This window comes from Triticum urartu, chromosome 1A, assembly GCF_056163025.1.
Source record: "Triticum urartu cultivar PI428250 chromosome 1A, HENAU_Tu73, whole genome shotgun sequence".
NCBI lineage: Eukaryota > Viridiplantae > Streptophyta > Magnoliopsida > Poales > Poaceae > Triticum > Triticum urartu.
In genome coordinates, this window is record NC_141873.1 from 580,464,595 (window position 1) to 580,482,215 (window position 17,621).

Genomic DNA, 17,621 nt, shown 5'->3' on the forward strand with positions numbered 1-17,621 from the left:
GGGATCTGCATGGCAACACAAAAAAACACAAGCAAATACAGGTAATGAGAACATTAATCATGGGTACGCTACTGAATGAGAATATTAATATATTTGCTTTATTTTTTTGTTCTGTTTTCTTGGTCCATGTAAAAAGCGGTGGCTTGAATATGTGTGACAACACAGAAGACACAAGCAAATAGAGGCAATGACCTCCCCAGAGGGACTCAGAGTATCAAGCAGATCTCTTACTCACTCTTCTCTATATAGTAATCAAAGAAAGAAAATTATATTCTTGGAACTAAACCTACTGAAAGAACCAGGGAGCAAAATGAAATGTTTGTAGCTTGCGGATTTAGCTATCTAATATAACATACATTGCACTAAACTAAATATATGCCTATAGCTACATAGTTCTAAACCAAATGATATCATATAACCAAAGTTGTCGTGACTATTCTAAATTGTCTTGTTATCAAGGATGGTCAAAGAATACTATGTTATGGGCATGTAAGATGTACGAGTTTGCAACACAATTTAGAGAGAGGGAGAGAGTGAAAAGCGACATCACACCAGTTGAATGGGACGCGAGGTGAGGTAGGAAGGAGCAGCGCCCGTTAGGCCGGGCTTGATCCTGCTCAGTAGAGGGATGGAGACATTAGAGCTCACGGATTTAGACAGCAAACGGTTGCACTCCGGTGCGGAGAGGCAGACCACAACTCAGACCTGCCTTGTGATGCATCAGTGTTTTACCCCGGTGCCACTGCTCTGTATTGGGAGGGGGTCGCGTGCCCTTTCCTAGAGAAACTTTCCTCCATCACTGCCTTGTGATGGTTCTAATACTTAGTGATATGACCTATCTCCACAGCTCATTAGATAATACCCCATTGTGTGCTTGTAGTGCTTAAGCTTGTCACCACGGAAGGCAGTGCCTCTTATTGCATCTATCAAATGACATAAATCTATTGCATGCATTATAGCAAAAATAGAATCAAATAAAGCATCAAAATGAATGCACCAGAGAGGAACAAAACACACACCACAATAGGACAGAAAACATATGTTGTAGGCCTGGGGTGGGGTTATGAAACATTATGTTTAGGCCTAGGTTGGGGAAAGGCAAGGCAAGAATGATCACCTCAGATGGAAAAGTGTAGCAAGGCTTCCAATTATTGGATAGGCAAAAGATATTGTGTAACTGCAGTGATAGATACAAATCAAGGCCGGCGAAATCAAGGGGTCGCAAATATAATCGCAAACAAAAAATTACATTCCAGCGTGTATTCTTATCAGCATCTGATCTTTATATTATCTTCATGCGACAAAGAACCAGAAACCAGAATTTAGTAACAACGGCAAATACACAACTATAATCTATTAGTATTAGGAAAGGGTGTCATCCATCATTATCATTAGCCACCAATACCAACCACCAAATATATCTATACCTATTACGATCTTTGCTTTGTCACATATAAAATAATTCTACACTTGGAACATGTCCATATCTTCTCATCTATTTTTTATGCCAGTACATCGGTTCTGAATCCATTCGACAATAATCAATACTTAGATTACATAAGACCTAAGTAAAGAAAATTAGAGAGGAGAGGAGGTAAAATCAGTTACCTGAATACCCAAAAAACCTGTAGCCAACTGAACCTTTGCCTGCTGGAAATGCAAGGCAGCAATCCACACCCAGATTTGTACCTGCAAAACAAATCACTAATTAGGTAGCACACGAGCCGACTGTGTCAACAACTAAATCCAGAGTTAATCAAATTTATGCCATAACTGAAATTATACATTTACCCCCACAATCCAATTATCCATGTGAAATCAGAGAAGCAACCCTAGATCCTAAACCTACTCTTTCTGAATATCTTATATTTCTCATTTGACAGAGTCCGCCTTGCTCACGGTGTTTTTGTAATCAGTACAGTAACTATAAGTATGTAAACACGTGCATATCAATGAGCAGAAGAAAATAAACTTGGGCACATGCCTAAACATCAATATAAGAAGAACACAGAAAATGACATTAGATAAAACAAAAGCTCAAGTATTTTGTTTTAAAAAAGAAACATGAAGCATCTCGCACAAGTTTCCAATTACCCATGATGAAGCCTTAATAAACTAAAACAACTCAACGTATTATTATCAAAGTTTTTGATTTTTTTAGGTAATCAAAGTTTTAGACATCCGGCTATACCACCAATGTAGCCCCGCTATAGCGGTTTGAGCAGGATGACATTCATGCACATATATCAACTAAAGTTATGAAATAGTCGATTATAGCCTTGGTGTGGCTAATTTTGAAGACCGTCGCTATTTGGCGTAGCCTGCTATTTAAAACAATAATAATTATGTGAAAAATCGTAGGTCACCCTATAATAAAAACATATCAGTAAAATAAACAAAAATGTAATAAAATGCAATGAACATATTTGTTATCACTTTGTATCAATCACGAGTAGACCGACTATGTTTGAGAGATATTAAAAAAACTATCCTGGTTCTCTTGATCAAAGCCTGGCGAAGCTAGGCCAGGCAGGCTATGTTGGTCTTTTTTTTATCGCTTCATGAGCTGAGTCGACGGGGAAGCGAACAGTTGTTTAGGATGCAAAAGGATTTTGTCTAATCTAAGGTGAATTTTTTATTGAAAGATGCTCAAAAGCAATTAGATTTAGGCACCAGTTTCCTCCCATATTTTTTAGCGTCAGGTTGGGAAACTTCGCCAAGAGCTTTCAGGACTTACTTTTCTTCGGATGAGGAGAAAAGGAAAACTGTGGAAAATGCAAGTATTTGGTGCAAAACGTTATATCACAGAATACAGAAACTTCAGGTGTCTATAAATTAATGTGCTTTTTAAAAACAAAACATATTAGCTATTGATCATAATTTGATAGGAAGCAAACAGGCTGCTTTCTTCACAATCTTCCAAAGAATGGCATCTTTTTCCTCAGAAAAAAGGAAGGGAAGACTGGACTTGTTATTTTTCCTGCTCTAAAATAACTGATAGTAATATTCCACGATACAGATGAACTCAACTGACCAAGATCACACATTTTGACATAAATGATAGTATGTACACCAGAATTTCAATAAAACAACAGATGTTTCTTCATGCACTTTCTCTTGAACTCACACATGTCTTCTCTTTTTATACCATCAGTGCTCCGAGGAACTTGAGCCATTAGATTATTGAGGCCTAGGCAGACGTATGTGCACGACCTAAATGAGAGAACAACAGGCCTAGAGAAGTATGAGGAGCCAATGCACCACCTAGATCGATGGTGCCAAAGTGTTTGAGAAGCCTCGTGATCAGGACACCGGCAACGTACGATATCCCGGACAAGCTCACGGCGATGGTCAGGTAGTAAATTAGAGTCTTGAAGTATGTCATGGCTCTTCTGTGGACATGCACGTCCCGAGCGCAAGCAGCGTGATGCAGGCGAGCAAAGCACCGGCGACGTTCATCATCTTGTTCTCCCCGTCATTGCTCTTGTGGAACGACAACCCGCAGAGCACTGGTGGAAGTGGCCCGAACACCATGTGTGACGGTAGTGCTAGAACCATGTGGAGCCGGGCTTTCGACCACCTCCTGAGCTTGAGCCAATAGTGGACGACCTTCTCATTTTTTCCTCGTTCATGTCTCGGATATCTCTCAGATCAGCAATCTGGCATCCACAAGAAAATGATATGTTAGTTTTTGGAGTTTTGGGTGTGAGTTTTTTGTAATGTTCAGTAAAATAATATGAAAATTCAGACAGGAGAGAAGTTTGTTACATTCTGAAAAATGAGAGTCAGTCCACCAATAAGGTTGGCTATGCCCAAGATGAAAGTAACTGACATGTTTTGGCGCCGCTTGATGCTGTTGTTCAAACACGAAGAGGCTGGCGACTGACTCCACTAAGCCTCAATACACTGTGGCTTTTAGTATATCCCAATCATCCCTCTGTTTTTGCCTAGGAGCAGACGGATTCGAATCTTCAGAGACTGACAACACTACATCTGTTGCTTGAGGAATCCGAGAATTGGGTATGTCGCCCCTTCGAATGATACCTAGTATAGGGAAAAAAACTCGGTGATCAGATATACAAGATACATTTAGACGACACAGAAAAGAGAGGCAGCAAGTTTCACAGAATTGGTTGCTCTCGGAGATTTGTTTGTTCAGTACATGCATGTCAAACTTATCTTGATTAACTTACTGATGATGGGCATTATGGAACTGTGGAATAATAAATCTAAAAGGAAAATACTTTGGCCTGGTACGATATGTGTCACAGTTGGGCTGAAAAATGAGCCATTCTCTGCAATACCGTGAGCATCTGAGCAAATGAAGTTACTGTCAGACTGCATCTCTGAATAACAGTAAGTAGCTCATGCATGCATGCTGATCACTTAATCGGATCTACATTTCTTTGCCTACTTTGGCAGTGTACAGCTAAATGCCTGAAGCTACCACGACACAGTCAACAAACAGAACTCGCAAGTACTTTTTCTACAGTTAATTAGCAGATGGTTCTGAATACAAAATTCAGGTAACGGTGAATAATAGTAAGTAGCTCATGCATGCATGCTGATCACTTAATCGGACCTAAATTTCTTTGCCTACTTTGGCAGTGTACACCTAAATGCCTGAAGCTACCACGACACAGTCAACAAACAAAACTCACAAGTACTTTTTCTACACTTAATTAGCAGATGGTTCTGAATACAAAATTCAGGAAACGGTGCAAATAGGATCTAAAATTCAGGAAAGTAGTCAAAATATTTATGTAGCAAATTGTACAAGTAGCAGGAAGAAACAAATTAAATGTAAATAAAGAATAGCTTACCTTGAGTATAGGATTTTTCCTAAGAAGGCAGGCGAGATAAACACGGTATGTATACTCAGGAGCCGCCTTTGATGAATTAACAACCTAGCAACAACAGCAAAAGAACACATTGGATTCACAAATCATCTATTCTAGCAAGCCATGAATCCAACAGTTGAATGATCTCCTGAGGATAATGACAACAACAGCAAAAGCACGCATTAGAATCGCACACCACAAACTGATACATAGGGCTAATTAGTTTACCCAATCCAATAAACTCACGTAAGTGTCAAAAAAAATCTGCTTCTCAGATAGTAGTGTCCTATGTTTTTAAGGCGTCCGTAAGGCGACCCCCCCCCCCCCCCCCCCCCCCCCCGCTCTTTGCAAATATGCCCGCTTTAGGCGCCTAGGCGTCGAGGCGCCCCCCCAGCGCCTTAAAGCGAAGCGTCGCCTTAAAAACATAGGTAGTGTCATACAACAAACTACAGAATTTAGTACATCTCTGGAATCGGGAGAAAGTCTCATAACCTAAAATGGGCTTCAGTCTCATTATTCATGGATGAACACTTCTATAGCATTGACGATTAGTATAATATTAAGTAACTCTCAGATAGTAGTGTCGCAGAACAAATGGTTGTTGTCTCTTTCCAATCAAACGTATGCGTAAATTGCTTGAGAGATACAGTTAGTTGCTTGCTCAACAACAAAAGGGAAACCATATAGCATAGAGTCAGTTGCTTTCTCTGAAACAAAAGGGAAACCAAAAAGAAATCCATCTCACAGCTTACTGCTTGAATAATCTTGAGAACATGAGGAGACTTTAGTGTGAAGGTCCTTCACAAGGGCCCACTGAAACATACAAAGATCATCAGCGCCATCTAGTACTGGCGCAAAACATTATCATGTGAAAGTACTCTAAAACCTACATGTTGCATTTCTTCAGTACAGTAATTGGTCCACTTTTATCATCAATTGTATCGAATTGGCCCTTCAGATCCGCTAAATTTTCATCATTGACTGCACTTGCCAATGCTTGAATAGGCAATGTTGCACAAAGAAACCAAATGAGAGTACACAACAAAAGGACGGTGTGGTGTTTTTAGGAGAAAAGGCTCGATGCAAAGGTCATACTCATGGAGTAACAACAACAAGAAGGTTCTAGCAGTCCACTCCATGGAGTAACCACAATAATAACATCCACTGGAGAGTGGCTGCGTAGAGAGTGAGAGGCAAGCCTGAAAGTGTGTTGCCGAGCTACGGTGGTGTCCTTGCAAGGTTGTGGCTAGCATCCGTCTATTCAGACACTGCTTATTAATTGATGTACATATAATTAGATAAAAGAGAATACTGCTTAGGAACTATATTCATTCTATGAATGGCAGTGTGAATCTCTGTCATTAAAAAGGAACAACCTGAGATATTATTTGTGGGCATAAAGCTCTCTTGCCCATACATACCTGCAGATGTGGACAATATGCACATTTCTTTTGTTGTATTGTCCAGAACCAATTAAGCAGTCCCTAATGCTGGAAGGATTATAGGTGGCAATAAACCCTGGAGGTAACAACCTTTGTTGTGAAAGTACTTGCTTTATTCTCAGTGCGGAAGTGCTAAAAGTATGGAGAAAATCCTAGTATACCATGAGTTATTGGTTACTTATCAGACCGAAGAAAGCATTCACACATCCAAGATGTCTGTTAGACTGTTAACATAGAATCAATTCAGTTCAGATTACTCCTTTCTGTTGATATAATTAGATAAAAGAGAATACTGGTTATGAACTATATTCGTAATATGAATGACAGTGTGAATCTCTCCAGCAGAATTATTAAGCGAATATTGGTTAGGAACCAAGGTTAAAAGCGAACCTCGCATATGATAATATTGCTATTCTTCTTTTCTTCTTCTTCATTTCCATTTTTTTCATCAGTCCGTAAGCGCATGAACTGAACAACCAAATCAGATTTAAGCAGAAATAGAACAATAGAGGGGTTGGGTGTCATCCAGTTTTAAACATCAAAAAACGGAATTTGCAAAAACTGGAATTTACCTAGCGATATTGGATGTCGTCCAGCGGAGGAGATGGAGGAGCATGTCCTGATGTCCCAATGGAAACTCCTTGATCTCTCATGTCCTTCTACCAAACACATAAAAAGTCCTCAAATCATCTCCAATTGACATGTCAATCAACAGGTTCTTGGCTTTGCAAGTCCTGACCGTCACAAAAGAAAATTCAAAGAGAAAATAGAGGGGAACGTGAGTTGTAACCATTGACAGAAGACGCTTGGGAGGGCCAGTGCGGCACAGCGAGCCGGCGTCGCGCGTCGGCAACAGCAAGGGCGCGTCCACCAGCCACGAGAGCCGAACTGGTCAGGCCCCGGAGGGCAGCTCGTCGCTGGGCGGTCGAGCCATTGTGGTGGGTGGCGGGGGCCCATACGCGGGGACGGGGACTTCCTGCTCCCCCGATTAACTCCCATCCGTGGAGCGGCGGCGGAGGCGGAGGCTGCGGGAGGACTAGAGGGCGGCGGGGACGGGGGACGGAGCGGCGGCCTGAGTTCGACGCCGGGGAGGAGCAGAGGTTGCGCGGCGGCTGGCCCAAGGCCACGGGAGTAGAGGCGACAGAGAAGTGGGGAAAGGAGGGAGAGTTCAACATTCTGCCTTTTATATGTCTGCGTGAGAAAAGACGATAATGCCCTCGGTGGGGCATGGGAATTACAGGCGGTGGCACGAGCCGGAGCGCAAGCAGTGTTTGCTATTGATCCAACGGCCAGGACCTCCCATCTCGCGATCCAACGGTCAGGATCTCCCCATCTCGCGATCCAACGGCCAGGATCAATTTGGAAGCGCAATCCAACGGCTGAAAATCCAAACGCACGGAAAGGCTCCATTTTGTTCCAGACTCTAACAATGGGATGCGGCGATTGAGTCTGTCTGCGGAGAGTTTGAAATGCAGGATGTGACCCCACACAAGGACTTCTGTGGATTCTAATACTGCTAGCTACTTTTGTAGTGCAGATTGGCACAGAAGGTAGGCCAGCCACCACACCAGGCGTAATTTTCATTGAGATTGATAAAGTTCCATGGGAGTTTGTATATGTTTAGTACACACTTGTCCTGATGGTAGCTGATGGGTACATGTAAAGGGTTTAACCTTATTATATAATGGTGAATAGACAGTGAAAAATGAAGTTCTTTAAAAAAAATTCAGTTTTCTTAGTCCGGTTGTTAAAGTATAATTTACATCGTTACAACTGACTGAGTGCCATATGTGGTTACATCTGCAATGTTGTGAAATATATGGAAAACTCTCAACGACTACACTTTGTCACCTGGTGTGGTCAGGAATGTGTCCCCTTATTATAAGATCCAGTGATTGCTGCAACAAATTCTGAACTCTACTCTGTTCTGAACATCGAAGAGTAACAAAGCTATTTCGACTGTGGCTGGAGCACCAGAAGCAAAACCTAGCTGGGTAATCTCACAGAAAAACAAATACACAGTGCACTGATCATCATACTGAAATTGAATGCACTATGTTTTTCTGTTGTGGGATCTCTATCACTGATCACCATACAGAAAAACAAATACACAGTGCCAAAACAGTAGTGTGGGGCTCCATATCTTGCTAGAGCTATATCTATCTCGCCTCTTACGAGATGTAGCTCTGGCTTTCCTACATCGCGCAGCTAATGGGCCGTTTCAGTAACGGATGTACACCTTCAATTTTCTGTTCGTTTCTTTCCGTCTGCTTCTTCAGTTTTCTTGGTTTTTGACCATTTTTGTGCGTTTTCTCACTGGGTTTCTTTGTTTTCTTATGGTTTTTTATTTGCGTTTCTTCATCATATTTTTTGGCTTTCTTTGTTTTTCTTAGGTATCTTGTTTTTCGTGTTTTTTCACCGGTTTTCTTTGTTTTTTTTCTTTTTTCTTTCAACACATGTCTACTTCACATTGTACATTTTTCATCTACACATGGAACATTTTTGGATACACGTTGAACATTTTTCAAATACATGATGTACATTTTGTTAACTATATATTTTGAGAATATTTTTTATACATGTTCAACATTTTTCAGAAACATGTTGAGCATTTTTTTTAGTTGGCACGAAACATTTTTGTTAAACCATGTAATTTTTTTACATTGTATAAACATTTTTTACAATATTACGAACAATTTTAAAACCAGAATCTTTATATAAAACGTCATGAACAATTTTTAAATGGTATGAAACTTTGTTTATTCCTCGCAAACATTTTTTTTACATCGTATAAATGTTTTCTAAAAATGTCACGCACATACTTTCCAAATACATGATTTTTTTTTCACTGTCATGTAATCCTTTTGAGACCAACTAGATGTAGATGTTAACAGAATCCTTTGCCCAATTTCCAATTCACAGCACAGGCAAAACCTAAGTTTTTTTTTCCTATTAAGTGTTTCAGATCAAGTTTTCTTTATGTACCTTGAGCCGTAGATTTTCCTCATCAAGAACGTTCTAGTCTTGTAGGTGTGTCGGATCTGGATAAACCGGACATGTCCTCACTAGTAGAAAAGGGGCAATTTGTCCCGGTTGTTGAAGAGAGAGTGTATTTTTCTCATACGCCCACTAGTAGAAAAGGGGCAATTTGTCCCGGTTCATACGGGCCTTTTGTCCCGGTTGTTGAACCGGGACTAAAGGGTCGTTACTAATGCCCTGGCCCTTTAGTCCCGGTTCTTACACAAACCGGGACAGATGGGCCTCCACGTGGCCGGTGCGGCGAGCCTAGGCAGGAGGGCCTTTGGTCCCGGTTGGTGGCACCAACCGGGACCAATAGGCGTCCACGCGTCAGCATTTCAGGGGCTGGGGTTTTTGTTTTTTTTTTGAAGAGGGGGGGGGGGGGGGTTGGGAGTTTTGGGGGGTTACTTTAGCTGTTTCATATATTGTGTTAGCTAGCTAATTATTAGAGAGAAGTGTTCTCTCTTATGTCCGTGCTTGGTCAACGCTACGTACTATATACGTATAGAGAGGACTAGACACGCTAGATAGTTAGTAAGCAAACGAAGGAAACAGAAGATCGTCATGAACATATATGCATACAGAGAGAAGTGATATCGACCACCTCTCCTTCTCTGAGAGATTGGTCGAACAACAAGTTCTCGTATATCTATCTGACACTACCGGCTACATATATACAATAATTATCTTTTACAATATAATCTCCTAATTATATATGAACACAGGATCCACATAGTATTCTCCGTCTTCAGCGATCACGTGGTCAAGGAAGAATGCCGCCAATTCCTCTTGAATTGCTCGCATACGATCTGGTGGTAGGAGTTCATCCCGCATCCGAAAGATCTGATTTGAAGAAGGGGATCAATACATATATATATATATATGGATAAATGAAACTCAACACAATGATGGTACTAAAATAAAATTGTGAATATTATTGCTTACGCACTTCATATTGTTCGTCAGAGTACCCCCGTTCACAGGTCGTGTGGCGGATGGACTCGCAAACATAGTATCCACAGGAATCATTCCCTTGATCCGCCACAACCACTTTACAAAAAATAGAGGTCAATCAAACTGATAAGCAAGCATGTCAAATGATATTGATGAAACTAGCGCTTGAATCACTAGGAGAAGCGCGGAACATGCTACTATAGTACTTACTTTCGGGTGTCTAAATTGCAGCTTCTTCGGCAGTCCTGGAGCTTTTTTGGTGAATTTTCTCCAAACCCTGCCAGACAAAGAAAACAATTACTTGATATCAGGAAATGAACAAAGTTGCTGATATGGTGGATAATGATCGATTTAACTTACTTCTCGAGCATTTGAGTCATGTCCGCATACTCCTGAGGATCTTTTCGTCTCGAGTCTAAGACGGTTACTAGTCCCTGCTCAAGCTTAATCTCTAGGAGAATATAGTGGAAACTGCGCACGCATGCATAACTCACCAATTACATTACTATAACCTGGACTAATATATAAGGGAAACCGAATATGCACAAGACAGTAACACTCACTTGAAGTTGTAAGGAAAGAGTATTATATCTTTGTTTTCATTTATTACCAACGATCGTAGCAAGTTGGCCTCGGTATCTTCGGCATGATATTCAACCTCAGTTGCATCTATGAGATTTGTGTTAATGAACCCAATATCATCGACTTGTCTTTTCTTCAATTCGGCGATCTTCAATCTGCATAATATAGTGAGGATAATTATAAATACATGCAATGAAAGAGCTGACCTATATAGAGAGACTTAATGACAGAAGTAGTACTACTTACAGACAGTAGCAAGTGACCGTTGCTTTATCGAGGGCCCTTTGATTGAAAAACTGGAAGAACTCATCAAATGGAACATTCAACAGTTCAATTCCAACGAGGTCATGCTCCTCTCTAACTCTCAGCGTCAAAGTATTCCTCCCCCCAGACTCTCTATAGGTTTTCATGTACCAATCATGCAATCTTCGCATCATCGTTGTTAGAGATCTTTCATCTTTGACGAGAGGCTTCCCGTACTCGTATATGTGTACCACCTCCAAGAAGTCATAATGTACATCGTCGGGCAGGTAATCTCCAAGATTGCTATAACCGGGCACCATCCTCGGATCATTAGCGACGATGTCGCTAGACACCTTTAGCGGGGGGCACGATTGGTTCGCTTGTTCGCCGAGCTGGGCAGTTTTTTTCCCAGCTCGTCGTTCTTTTATCCTTTGATCACTGACAGTACTACCCTACCGCTCCACTTCGACAAATGTCTTTCCAATAATGCGCTCATAGTTGCCTTTCGGCGGAGACTTTGGTGGTTTTGTCAGGGCAGCCAGAGTGTGCTTCGCTTTCACCGGATCTACCTTCTCCTCCGGAGGTGGATGTTTCTTTGCTTTCACCCCTTGAAAGAAGTTCGTCACTTCGGCTCGCACGATCTTCGCGTTCTCCTCCGGGGTCATCTCGTATGGTAACTTCTCTGGAGTCTTCAGAGAAGGACCGAATCTGTATTGCCTCCCGCCTCTGGCTGTACTGCTAGACGCCGGCAGAGCAGACGGAGCGGCCACGGCTGTCTTCTTTCCTTGCTTACGAGGCGGAGGAGAAGGACTACGACGCGCCGGAGCAGCCGAAGCAGCGGCGGGTCTCTTCCGCCCTTGCTGATGAGGCGGAGAAGGAGGAGGTTGGCTGCTCGGGCGCGCCGGCGCAGGCGGAGAAGGAGGCGGAGTGCAGCCACGCGCCGGAGAAGGAGGCCGAGTGCCCTGATCGTCACTCACCGGAGGAGGAGGCGGTGGAGGAGGCGGAGTGCCCTGACTCGCCGGAGGAGGAGGAGGAGGTGGAGGCGTCCAGTTCGGAAGGTTGATGAGCTCCTTCCGCCATAGGCATGGAGTCTTCAGAGCAGAACCCAGCCTAGTCTCCCCTTCACCGGTAGGGTGGTCAAGCTGGAGATCCTCAAATCCCTCTGTTATTTCGTCCACCGTCACCCTAGCATATCCTTCTGGAATCGGACGACGGTGAAAAGTTGCGCCGGGTTCAGGAGGTCAAACGGAGCCGACAACTGCCTTGACTTTGAAGTTCTGCCATTGCGTCATAAGGTGGCAATGTTGAGACTCCGTGATAGCATCCACGGGGTAGATAGCAGGAGCCGTCAAGACATGCTCCGGCTGAAGCAGCTCGGTGGAAGCCACGCTGCTTCTCCGCTAAGATGGCGGGGTAGCTTCGGGGGTAGTTTCGGCAGGTCGCTTGCTGTGAGCTACTGCTCGTTCCTCTAGCGCTTGAACCCTTTCGTGTAGCGTCTGAATTTGGGTCTGCTCCACTTTTTTCCTCCTCTCCTAGGATTTGTAACCGCTTGCGTCCGGAAAACCAGCCTTCCACGGAACGGAGCCTGGCGTGCCTCGTGTCCGTCCAGGGTGCTCAGGATTCCCGAGGGCCATTGTGAGCTCGTCGTTCTCTCTGTCTGGAACGAACGTCCCTTGCTGTGCTGCATTGATATAGTGCTGAAGCCTCTTGACTGGTATTTTCATTTGCTCGTCCGTTCAAAGGAACTTCCCTGATACAGGGTCCAAGGTTCTGCCAGCCCCGAGGAACCAAGTCCGGCATCGGTCTGGCCAATTCATTGTCTCTGGTTCGATCCCTTTATCAAGAAGATCATTCTCAGCCTTGGCCCACTTAGGTAGGGCTTTGGGGTAGCCACCTGACCCCGTGCGATGGTGAAGCTTCTTCTTCGCAACATTTTGCTTGTTTGTCGCCAACATCTTCTTACTCTTCTCCGATGTCTTGTGGGCCACAAATGCGGGCCAGTGATCTCTGATCTTCTCATATTTGTCGATGAATTCTGGTGTCTCTTCTTTGTCGACAAACCTTTTCAGCTCATTCTTCCACCTCCTGAATAGGTCTGCCATCTTCTTAAGAGCATGAGACTTGATTAATTGCTCTTTATCTGGCTTCTCCGGATCCTCCTCTGGCGGTAGGGTGAAATTTGACTTCAGCTCAGTCCAAAGATCATCTTTCTGCATATCATTGACATAAGACACCTCAGGGTCTTCGTTCTTAGGCTTATACCATTGGTGGATGCTGATCGGGATCTTGTCCCTAACAAGAACCCTGCACTGAGCAGCAAATGCTTCCTTTGTCCGGATGGGTTCAATCGGTTGGCCGTCGCGCGCGATTGCTGTGATCTCAAACCTTTCATCCGAGCGCAACTTTTTCTTCGGGCCTCGTCTCTTTACCGAAGTTGTGCTCGATCCGGAGGGCTAGAAAAAAGAAGAAAGACGAGAGTTAATTAATATGTGTACATACCAAAACAATGAATGCATCAATTAGCTAGTCAGCACAGGCTTAACTAATATATATACCTGGCCGGACTCGGTTCGGTCACCGGAGCCGTCATCACGGTCTCCTTGCGCCGTCATTGGGTCACCGGAGCCGTCATCACGGTCTCCTTCTTCACCCTGTCCTTCCAGACCATCGATGTCGTTGAGAAACGAGAAGACGACATCACTTCCTTGTGCGATTATGTCCCCCTACACCGCTTTTGTTGCTTCATCTCGGGGGTTGTCCATAGTTCCTACAAATATTTACAACATGGCAATTATTATTCAAACATGACAGATGGATATATTAGTGGTAAGCGTAGAACTAGCTAGCTAATCACAATAAGGAATCATATTAGTGGCCTCGACGCTGCTTCTCTAGGGTTTGGGGTGGCCTCGACAATGCTTCAAGGGTTTGGGGTGGCCTCGAGAGAGTTTGTCGGGTAGGGGCGCGGCGGGAGGGGGTAGGAGACCGATATCGTTTTTTTCTAGGGTGGGTGTCCTCGAGAGTTTTGGTCAAGTGAGAGGGTCGGGGGTGCTCCCGCGGTATAAGTTATCACAGTCGAGAGGGAGTATATATATCGACCGCCCCTCATGTCGAAGTTATGCGGGAGGGGGTAATATCGACAACGACGACATACATACACGGGAAAATAATGTTATCGGGTTGGGGGTATATCGAACCCCCCACGTGTTGAAGTTATCGGGAGGGGATTATATCGACAACGACGACATACGTACATGGGAAAATAATATTATCGTGGAGGGGGTATATCGACCCACCCTCGTGTTGAAGTTATCGGGAGGGGTATATCGACGACGACAAACCCAATAAAACATAAGAAAACGAAGAAGAAATAAAAAGAGGAGAAGAAGAAAGGAATAGAGGAGAAGATCGAAGAAAAAAAGAAAAAAAAGAGGAGAAGAAGAAAGGAATAGAGGAGAAAAAAATAGAATTAATTCTATTTTTTTCTTCTTCTCCTCTATTCCTTTCTTCTTCTCCTCTTCTTTTCTTCTTTTTTCCTCTTCTTATTTATTTCTCCTCTTCTTCCTCTCCTCTTCTTCTCCTTTCTTCCTCTTCTTATTTTCCTTTTTCCTCTCCTTCTTTTTCTTCTTCTTCCTTCTTTCTAGCTAGATATATAAAACTTTTTTAAAAATGTAACTTTTGCATATATAAAACTTTTTCTTCTTCTTCCTTCTTCCTTCTCTTCCTTCTTCCTAAATATATAAAACTTTTCTAAAATTGAAACTAACCTAAAATTAATGTACTAAATCAGAAAACATTAATGTACTAAAATTAATGTATTTTTAAAACACCATGCATATTACAATTGAAAAAATACATACATACATACAAAAAACATGTAAAAAATACATACATACATATATGAACATACATAAGAAATACATAAATCTAAAAAAATACATACATACATATATGAAAATCTAAAAACATCTAAAAACATGTAAAAAATAGCATATATAACTAATTAAAAAGCACGGCGGCGGCGGCGGGGCCGGCAGGGGCGCGCGGTGCTCACAGAGGGCGGCGTCGGGGCGGGCAGGGGCGAGCGGCGGGCGGCGTCGAGGCGAGCAGGGGCGATCGACGGCGGTGAAGACGGGAATGGGACGTGACGGGCCGCTAATGTTGGGGAACGTAGCAGAAATTCAAAATTTTCCTACGTTTCACCAAGATCTAGCTATGGAGAGACTAGCAACGAGGGGAAGGAGAGTGCATCTACATACCCTTGTAGATCGCTAAGCGGAAGCGTTCAAGAGAACGGGGTTGATGGAGTCGTACTCGTCGTGATCCAAATCACCGATGATCCTAGTGCCGAACGGACGGCACCTCCGCGTTCAACACACGTACAGCCCGGTGACGTCTCCCATGCCTTGATCCAGCAAAGAGAGAGGGAGAGGTTGAGGAAGACTCCATCCAGCAGCAGCACAACGGCGTGGTGGTGGTGGAGGAGCGTGGCAATCCTGCAGGGCTTCGCCAAGCACCACGGGATATGAGGAGAAAGAGAGGGAGGGCTGCACCAATAGGCAGAGATCAGATCATCTGTTATGGGCAGCCCCAGGCCTCACTATATATAGGGGAGAGGGAGGAGGGTGCGCCCCCTCTAGGGTTCCCACCCCTAGAGGGGCGGCAGCCCTAGATGGGTCTTGGGGTGGCGGCCAAGGGAGGATTCCCTCCCCCCCAAGGCACCTAGGAGGTGCCTTCCCCTCCTAGGACTCTTCCTTTAGGGTTTCCCCACACTAGGCGCATGGGCCCTAGGGGAAAGTGGCGCCCCAGCCCACTTTGGGCTGGATCCCTTTCCCACTTCAGCCCATGGGACCCTCCGGGATAGGTGGCCCCACCCGGTGGACCCCCTGGACCCTTCCGGTGGTCCCGGTACAATACCGATGACCCCGAAACTTGTCCCGATGGCCGAAATAGGACTTCCTATATATAAATCTTTACCTCCGGACCATTCCGGAACTCCTCGTGACGTCCGGGATCTCATCCGGGACTCCGAATAACATTCGGTAACCACATACAAACTTCCTTTATAACCCTAGCGTCATCGAACCTTAAGTGTGTAGACCCTACGGGTTCGAGAGACATGCAGACATGACCGAGACGTTCTCCGGTCAATAACCAACAGCGGGATCTGGATACCCATCTTGGCTCCCACATGTTCCACGATGATCTCATCGGATGAACCACGATGTCAAGGACTTAATCAATCCCGTATACAATTCCCTTTTTCTAGCGGTATTGTACTTACCCGAGATTCGATCGTCGGTATCCCTATACCTTGTTCAATCTCGTTACCGGCAAGTCTCTTTACTCGTTCCGTAACACATCATCCCGTGATCAACTCCTTGATCACATTGTGCACATTATGATGATGTCCTACCGAGTGGGCCCAGAGATACCTCTCCGCTTACACGGAGTGACAAATCCCAGTCTCGATTCGTGCCAACCCAACAGACACTTTCGGAGATACCTGTAGTGCACCTTTATAGTCACCCAGTTACGTTGTGACGTTTGGTACACCCAAAGCATTCCTACGGTATCCGGGAGTTGCACAATCTCATGGTCTAAGGAAAGATACTTGACATTAAAAAAGCTTTAGCATACGAACTACACGATCTTTGTGCTAGGCTTAGGATTGGGTCTTGTCCATCACATCATTCTCCTAATGATGTGATCCCGTTATCAATGACATCTAATGTCCATGGTCAGAAAACCGTAACCATCTATTGATCAACGAGCTAGTCAACTAGAGGCTTACTAGGGACATGGTGTTGTCTATGTATCAACACATGTATCTGAGTTTCCCATCAATACAATTATAGCATGGATAATAAACGATTATCATGAACAAGGAAATATAATAATAACTAATTTATTATTGCCTCTAGGGCATATTTCCAACAGTCTCCCACTTGCACTAGAGTCAATAATCTAGTTCACATCGCCATGTGATTAACACTCACAGGTCACATCGCCATGTAACCAACATCCAAAGAGTTTACTAGAGTCAATAATCTAGTTCACATCACTATGTGATTAACACTCAATGAGTTCTGGGTTTGATCATATTGCTTGTGAGAGAGGTTTTAGTCAACGGGTCTGAACCTTTCAGATCCGTGTGTGCTTTACAAATCTCTATGTCATCTCCTAGATGTAGCTACCACGTTCTATTTGGAGCTATTCCAAATAACTGTTCTACTTGGAGCTATTCTAAATTGTTGCTCCATTATACGTATCCGGTATCTCTACTCAGAGCTATCCGGATAGGTGTTAAGCTTGCATCGGCGTAACCCTTTACGACGAACTCTTTTACCACCTCCATAATCGAGAAAATTCCTTAGTCCACTAGTTACTAAGGATAACTTTGACCGCTGTACTATGATCCATTCCTGGATCACTCTTGTACCCCTTGACTGACTCATGGCAAGGCACACTTCAGGTGCGGTACACAGCATAGCATACTGTAGAGCCTATGTCTTAAGCATAGGGGACGACTTTCGTCCTT

At 43.7% G+C, this 17,621-nt stretch overlaps 2 long non-coding RNA genes and 1 pseudogene across 2 annotated transcripts; all 3 read right to left on the minus strand.

The window, feature by feature from the left end:
* Positions 1–2,984: 2,984 nt before the first annotated feature.
* On the minus strand, positions 2,985–5,133 carry LOC125540278 (uncharacterized). The gene is made up of 3 exons (XR_007297274.2): positions 4,824–5,133; positions 3,769–4,044; positions 2,985–3,659 (listed from the first exon to the last, which is right to left on the minus strand). It is a non-coding gene; the product is annotated as an uncharacterized LOC125540278 (long non-coding RNA).
* A 102-nt stretch (positions 5,134–5,235) lies between these two features.
* Positions 5,236–7,417, minus strand: LOC147993018 (uncharacterized). Its single transcript, XR_015615438.1, has 3 exons — positions 7,074–7,417; positions 6,856–6,942; positions 5,236–6,751 (listed from the first exon to the last, which is right to left on the minus strand). It is a non-coding gene; the product is annotated as an uncharacterized LOC147993018 (long non-coding RNA).
* Positions 7,418–11,079: 3,662 nt separating this feature from the next.
* On the minus strand, positions 11,080–13,296 carry LOC147993019 (uncharacterized; annotated as a pseudogene).
* Positions 13,297–17,621: the final 4,325 nt, after the last annotated feature.